Genomic DNA, 8,281 nt, shown 5'->3' with positions numbered 1-8,281 from the left:
ACCCCATGGGGAAACACTAGGGCGAATAAAATACTTATCTAGAAGATCCTGAATCTGATCCTTGAGCTCTTGCATCTCTACAGGCGCTAATCGGTAGGGTGCCTTAGATATCGGCACTGTCCCTGGCATGAGCTCAATCGAAAAGTCCACCTCTCTGTCTGGTGGTAAGCCTGCAACATCGTCAGGGAAAACTCCAGAGAACTCCTTGACAACATCAATGTCCTCCAGCTTCTGACTGACTGGCTCTGTCACTGATACGATGCCTGCGAGGAATGCCTGGCAGCCTCTCTTGATAAGCTTCCTCGAACACAAGCAGGAAATGACGTGCAGAAACTGCTGGTTTCTAGCTGCCTAAAATTCAAACGGCTTCTCATTGGGAGGTTTGACAGACACTGACCTCTAACGAAAATCTTTTAATGCTCCATGAGAAGAGAGCCAGTCCATGCCCAGTACGATATCAAACTCTGGCAGTGGTAGTACTATTAGGTCTGCCTTTACTGGCTTCTGCTGCAATCTGAGCTCCAATCCTCTCACTATCCGGAAAGTGAACATCTGATCCCCAGATGGGATCGATATTCTGAAATCCAAATCCATCGCTACTGGTATGATTCATCGCTTCACGAAAGATTCGGATATAAACGAATGTGTAGTCCCTGAATCTAGCAATGCATGCGTGGCTACACATGCAATACATATCCTCCCTGCGACAAAACATACCATCAAATTTGATAGAGTTGAACTTTAGAAATTCCTTATCGGCAATTAACCCAAAATCCTCGAAAATCACTGAATTAACCCAATCGTTGTTCCCAAAAATTTGAAATTCAACCTCAGAAAAGTTCAAAAATTGTAACTTAACCCCTTAAAGTTTCAAAAATTGCATTTTGGTCCTTAGCTTATCCGTTGTTACAATTGGGTCCCTAAAATTCTCAGATCAAACAATTAAATTCTTAATTCCAAATAGGTAGAGCAATGCATCCTAATTCTTTCTATGTTAACAATCCTAATAATTAAATCATCAAACAAGCATTAAATCTAAGCAATCTTGCGAAAATTAAAACCTTAAACATAATGGTTACCGGTAATCAGTGTCGAGTCTGGCGCTGCCTCCGCCTCCTCGGCATGCATCACAAAAGCCCGGCAAGTAGTGCGGGCCTTGTTCCTAGGGCAATCCACTGCCTTATGGCCCTCCTGTCTGCATACAAAGCACTTGAAGGTTCCCCACTTGCACTCGCCAAAATGGAACCTGCTGCACTGAGGGCACGGCTGTCTATCATCTGGCTTAAGCGCCCCTGGCGCCTGAGGAGTTCTTTGCTGCTGCTGCTGCGGCCTCTTACCCTGACTCTAGGGCCTCTGCTGCTCCTGCTACCTCGGCGGCCCCGCAAACTGCTTCTTCTGTGGCTGATCACTGGACTGGGCCTGATGTCGCTTCCGCTGCATCTCATAGTCTATGTCTTACAGTGCCTGCTCTGCCTGAAAAGCGCAGGCAGTGGCCTCGTCATAACTCGCCAGCCTCATCAGCATGACGTCCTGACGGAGAGTGGGTCTCAGTCCATCAAGGAAATGCCTCAGCTTCTGGGCGGCATCCCCTGCTATCAAGGACACGAAGTGGCAGCCCCTGTAAAACATGTGGATGAACTCCGCCACTGATAAATCTGCTTGCCTGAGGGTCATGAACTCTCTCGTCAGGCGGCCCCTGATGTCAGCTGGGAAATACTTCCTGAAGAACAACTCTCTGAATCTGGCCCACATGAGAGCAGCCACATCCACAGCATGTGCGGCTCCCTCCCACCAAAGGGACGTGCATCCCTCAACATATAAATGGCGCACTTGGCCCGGTCGCCATCCCTCATCTGGAGGTAATTGAAGTGAGGCTCCAGTGATCTGATCCCGCCTCAGCTACAAATGGATCTGTGGTACCCCCGAACTCCTTCAGGTTGAGCCTACGAAACTGCTCAAAAATATCCACCTGCAGTCTAGGAGCCTGCTGAACCTGCTCCTAGAGTTTAGCCATACCCTCTAGGACTTGGGTAGCTGGGTCCCCTGGCGGCGGCGGCGGCGGTCCCCTGCCACCCTCAGGGATATCATCCACCCTGACCATCCTGGGCTTACGTCTAGGATGCATATCTAAATACAGTCCAATTTAAAACGTAACCCCTCATGCAATTAATCTAGTTTTGAAAATAATGGACCTTAAATCGTAAAGACATTTAAACATACGCAATAAATCATTATAATGCGTAAATCATGAAATCATACAGGTGGTAACAATAAATCATTTTAAACATAAAAGCTTACAGACTTGAGGCTTTGAAGACTGAGCTGCAGAAGCTGGCGACGACACAACCCTATACAGGACCCTTGCTCTGACACCAACTGAAACGTCTACTCCTTTTAAAATGCGGAATTATTTTTTTTAAAAGCTCTCATTTTGAAACTAAACATTTAAATGAATCGCATGCATGCAATCCTACGTAAAAGCATTTTTAAAATTATCGTACATAATTACCAATGAAAATATAACGGAGTAAAAGAAGTGGGTAAAATCTTAACATCCAACAGTAAAATGAAACAGCGTATAACCCAACATATCCTCTCCAAAACATAAAATCGTATAAGTGCGGAAAATCATAGGCCCTCGGGTCGTGTCGCCCACCAGGTCCGCTGACTCAGAGTCCAGCACCTCTAGTCTCCTCCGAATCCAGCTCACCTGCATCACACACGCCTAGTGAGTCTAAAGACTCAACACGCCTGTAACAGGAATAACGAGTACGTATACAGGCACACAACAGTGAAAAATAGCATACTCAACATAATTTTCATGAACTTAAAAGCATGAACATAAACGTGTCGCATAAAATCATAACGTGTCAAATCATGTCATCTCATGTCATCATATACGTAAACATTTTATTTTATTTGAATTCAGTTCATTAGTTGTGACTTTCGTATCAACTCTATCGTATCAGCTCTATCGATGGATCCATCTATAAAATCGTGGTACCCGTCGGCAGGGGACATCAGCGACAGCATTACCCGCCCATTGAGCCCGGGCATCAGCTCATCATATCTCATGTCATCGTATACATATACATCGTCCGTCACAACCAATTTCCATCCTTCAAAAATATCCTCATTTTCATCACTTAATAAAACATGCATATGCGTAACCTTTCCTTTAAACCAAACATGCAACGTATTTATCATAATTGTGTAAAAATTGTAAAAATGATGCATAAACATTTAAATTATAATATATTTGTGCTTAGGTCGCTGCCAGGACCAAAATCTCACCCCGGGTGCAAAATGACCATTTTGCCCCTGAGAACCCAAAAATTATCGTTTTACCCCTGGACCTCTAAAATTGATCTGAAGCTCACCAAACTCCTTAAAATATCCCAAAATATATTTAAAAGTATTCCTAGATATAAACCCGAGTCAAAATCAGAACTTAACCGATTCGTTTTAAAACTTAGACTGGGGTCCTGGTTTTAACCCGAATCGACTCGAAACTTAATCAAATTCTTACTAACTTTACCATAACTCAAAACCCATTCTAAATCATTTACTACTTAAATTATTCCATCTAAATCCATAATTTTTCGGCTACTCCTCAATAAAACTCTCGGCCCCCTTGTACTCTTATCTTCCAACACATGTATCCAACCCCATAAAGTTTCGGTCCACCTTCCACCTTCACTTGTCAGGCCTTTAAGGCTCACCTTTAAGACCTTAATGAACTCCTAAACCAAGCCTAAACGAAACGTAAAGCTGCTGTGCAACTAAAAGCAGAGACGTTCGAGACTCTCCAAGAACAATTACCCGAGCTCTCTTCAACTAAACCCCCTTCGATCTGCTCCTGGACCGAGACCAACTGTTCCAACCCTTAACCCACCTCTCCTAGACCTTGACTGGACCCTCATGAACCAGCCTAACCCACGGCTGCTCCACCATGCAAACCGCAGATCCCCCACGATCGCGGTTATCACAAAAACACCAACCCGAAGCCAACACCTACATCTCTCGATCGATATCGCTTGTGGATGGTTCCAGCAAGTTTCTAACCTCTACAGGCCCTGTCTCAGACCCACAGGGTCTGGTCTACGGCTCGGCTAGGCCCTTGTACTGCGGCCTGGTCCCTGTACGCTAATAACCCAAGAACCGAGCCACCCTAAATCAAACTCTCCCCTCGGCCCTTCACCCTGCTGCGTCCAGTAATCGTCTAAACCTCAAGAGATTGCCTTGACACCCTGAGCAGCCCCTAAACGATCAAATAACCGGCCCCTTGCACATAATTTCAGAAAAATCGTGAGCAACAATTTTAGGATGAAAGAAAGCACATGAAAATCGAAGAACTTTCATACACAAGCTTAGATCAAAAAGTTTCATGCATGAGTACAACCATCAGAGTATAAAACATGTATGATGCGTAAAGAATGATACAATACACAAGCTTAGATCAAAAAGTTTCATGCATGAGTACAAACATCAGCGTATAAAACATGTATGATGCGTAGAGAATGATACAAAGCGTGCCTTGGTGAAAAATCATGGACAAATGATCGAGGACACACGGCCGAAGGGGAGAATCCTTGCTTGAAATGAAGAATGAAGACACCGAAGATCTTTGCAGCAACAATGCACGAGGATGATTGTGAGTGGAAGGGGTGGACGGTTGAGTGGAGAGTTATTAGATTAGTGGAAACACTTAGGGAGTAATTAAGTGCCAATTATGTTGATAATAATTAATTGATGGGCCTCAAAATTGCATTTTAAAAATTTTAAAAGAGTTTTAAGCTTAATAAAGGCCCAATAAATTCAAATACACTCCCGAGAAATATTTCATGTTGGAAATATTTTGAAAATATTAGCCGAACCGTTAAAAAGTTCCCCGATTCGATAAAATTTACGTACCGTTAAAATAAAAATCCTGCGGGTATAATACTCAATAAAAGCCCATTTTTGAAAAATACCCTTAAAAACAACTTAACTTAATTTATAAAAATAAGTCGTGTAATAAAAATAATTTTCCTGAAAATTCTCCGGTCTCCGATCTTCGTTCGAGCGTGAAATGCACCTGGAAACCCTAATGCATAAACTTTTTAAAATTTCATGAATGAAATCCTATCATGCATGAATTATACATAAAATGAATAAAAATAATTAATCACATAATTAAAAATAAAAATCCTAGATTACATGCATTCAGGTTACGAGAATTAATTTCCTGGACCTTACACGTTAGGAGACAATATACATGCTGGAAGAGAGCTTGGCAAGGAAGGCAACAAGCCTATGGTTTCCTCATGGGTTTAATGGTGCTTGGGGTCGGCTAGGTGGGAGGGTCGTGTGCGGCTCGACCAGGGCTTGGGAAGGGGCCGTGCTAGACGTGGTTCAGTGCTAGTAAGAGTCTTAGCATGGCTAGGACTCATGGGCAGCGCTGACTCTTCCCATGAACACAAGGGGTCAGGTACCACAAGGGCAGCTCACGACTCGGCTAATGATGGTTGCGCTGGTCTAGCAGGGCCTAGAAGGGGGCCCATGGTTGGCTAGGCTAGGGGGAATCGATGGTGGCCGAAATAGGAGAGTCCTATCATGTTTAGAGTCCTAAGGAAGCAAGGAGGTGCGGCTAGGGCTCATGCGCAAAGGTTGGCTCGCGGCTTGGCTAGGGCTGGGTGTGCTGGTACATGAGGGTTTAGGTAGGGACCAGGAGGGTCAGGGTTAGGTCGAGTCAAGGGTGGCTCGGTCGTGGCTCGAGGGAATTGGGTCGTGGCTTGATGTAAAGGTTAGGGTTAGAGTTTTGGGTTTATAATGGAAGGGGCTCGAACCTTGGGTCCACAGGGGTGGATCATGCCTAACAGGTGTATTTTAGGAATGAAAAGTTATATTTAAAGTTTGGGAAAAAAATATTAAATTTTGAATTAATTCAGGATTTAAACACTTCATGGTTTAGTAATTAAGGAATTAAATCAAAAAGCCCGAGTTTAAGTTAAATAAAAATAATAGAAGGCAAATTTAAGCTTAAAGAGTTATTTAGGATAGTCTCGAGTCAATAAAAGTGAGAAAAAGTCAAAATCGAGGATTTTTGAGTCCAGGGGAAAAAACGATCAATTTACACTTAGGTAGTACAAAAAGGTTTGGCAGTGTCCTGAATAATCATAACGCATGCTAAATGATATTTTAAAACGTTTATGATGAAAATATGATATTTATGATTAAAGTTGTGCAATTTTTATTGTTAAAATGGTATTTTACGAATTTGGAAAGGACACAATGTTTTATGATTAAAAAGAAAAAGAAAATTATTTTGAAGGATATGAATTGACTGTGACAAAAAGATATGATATACGATTATTGAGAATATCATGAGGAAGAACGCCCCAGAGAGAGTCCGTTTACTGGAGAAGGCCTCAGAGGGAGCCCAACGATTGTATTTCCATTACGTCGGTGCCTAATGCCTGTGCCCATGCGCAGCGATGAGCTAAGACTGATCAGTCGACCACATGATACAGCTAGTCACTCTCAATGATCAAACTTCACCCAAAACGATAAATGATGGAAAGCTTTATGATTTGACGATTTATGATGCTTACAAATTTATGCTAGCTTATTTTAAATAAAAATACAATTTTTAATGCATGTACATGTATATGTATTATTTGTTACTCATGTTTAGAACGTGCTGAGTCATTAGACTCACTAGGTTTGAATGTTGCAGGTGATGATGAGTGTGGAGACCCGGACGTTAATAATCTTCTTAATCATCTTTGAGATTTAATTATCAATTAAACTAAACAAGGTCTAAAAATTTTTCTTTTTAAAATGTAAGTGCGGAACGTAATGGAATTTGACTAATATACATCTCAGTATAAAAGTACAATAATGTACAACTAATATTCAAACTAGTCTAAGGTTCAACTACTAAATTTCAAGTATTAAACCAAGTCTACAATAAGTCCGGAATCACCACTCTAAACTCGTCTTCTCTCATCATCTTCTTGACCCCGATCTTGTCCCACCTGTTGTCATGCACACATACAAAACAAGACAACAGCCGGATACTCCGGTGAGAATAAATCCCAGTATAAAACATGGTAGACATGCATGTACACAATATAAATCATAAAGCATACTATCATGCATAAAATCAATAGCAATAGGTTTCATAGTCTATGAAACTAAATCAAAATAAGCATGCAGTAACAATGGGTTCCATAATCTCTGAAACCAAAATAAAATAAGCATGCAACTCAATTCAATTCATATCTTGACTCAACTCAACTCTAACTCTAGGGATCCCGGTGTGAATAAGACGTCACTGTCTGTCACCTACCCTCCCAATCAGGGTGACTGTACGTCTTATTCCTAGACTTCGACCCTATCTGTATCGAATATCTACAATCGGAGTGACTCTGATCCGAAGCGTCGATACCACCGAACATCTAGTAATTTGGCGAATCTACCAAATGACTTTCCTATCTCAAATGCTTGAATATAAATCTATAAACAAAGCATAATCATATAAAAAGATAAACAACAATTGTAGTATGTGATTTTGTTGGGAAACTCAAATTGAATCTCATTTGAGTTGTGTCTTCCCTAAACAAAACATGAATCATACCTTTGTCTTCCCAGTCTGACGAAGACGAAGTCTTGTATTCCAATCTGTCCATACCCAGTCTGGCAATGACAATCGCATAAATACAATATCAGTATATAATTCGATTCAAAACCTGTTCTGATCAATACTCAAATCAGTATATAATCTGATCCATATCTGAACAAGGTACAATCTAATTTATATCAACGATATCATCGAAATCATTACTGAATCTGATCACTCTAAATCCACTGATGTTTCGACGGCATAACAATACAGTTTCGATATCCCCGTCAATCTCAACATCACAGATATAATATCAGAATTCATAATCAGTATCAGTACAATTCATAATCTCAATATCTGTACACTTAAGATCAGTAACAACACAACTCTGATATCAAATCCCAATCAATATCTTTCGAAAATCATAACAATTGTATAAACAGTCTATTCTTTAATCTGACTTCAATTATACAATGTTTTACTGTAGCAGAAACACTATATCTGATTCATATTCAATTCTGACAATATCATAATTTCAAATCATGCTTAAACGTAACAAAACTTACGTCCAATTGTAGCCTGCGTCGATAGGAACACAGTACTGTAGTCGGATTCGAGTTCTGATAATCGAATTGAACAAAATCACGAGTCTAAGGTACGATGAGGCTTTGGGGA

Source organism: Primulina tabacum, chromosome 11 (genome assembly GCF_025594145.1).
Source record: "Primulina tabacum isolate GXHZ01 chromosome 11, ASM2559414v2, whole genome shotgun sequence".
Taxonomy (NCBI): domain Eukaryota; kingdom Viridiplantae; phylum Streptophyta; class Magnoliopsida; order Lamiales; family Gesneriaceae; genus Primulina; species Primulina tabacum.
This window is presented reverse-complemented; position numbering follows the sequence as displayed.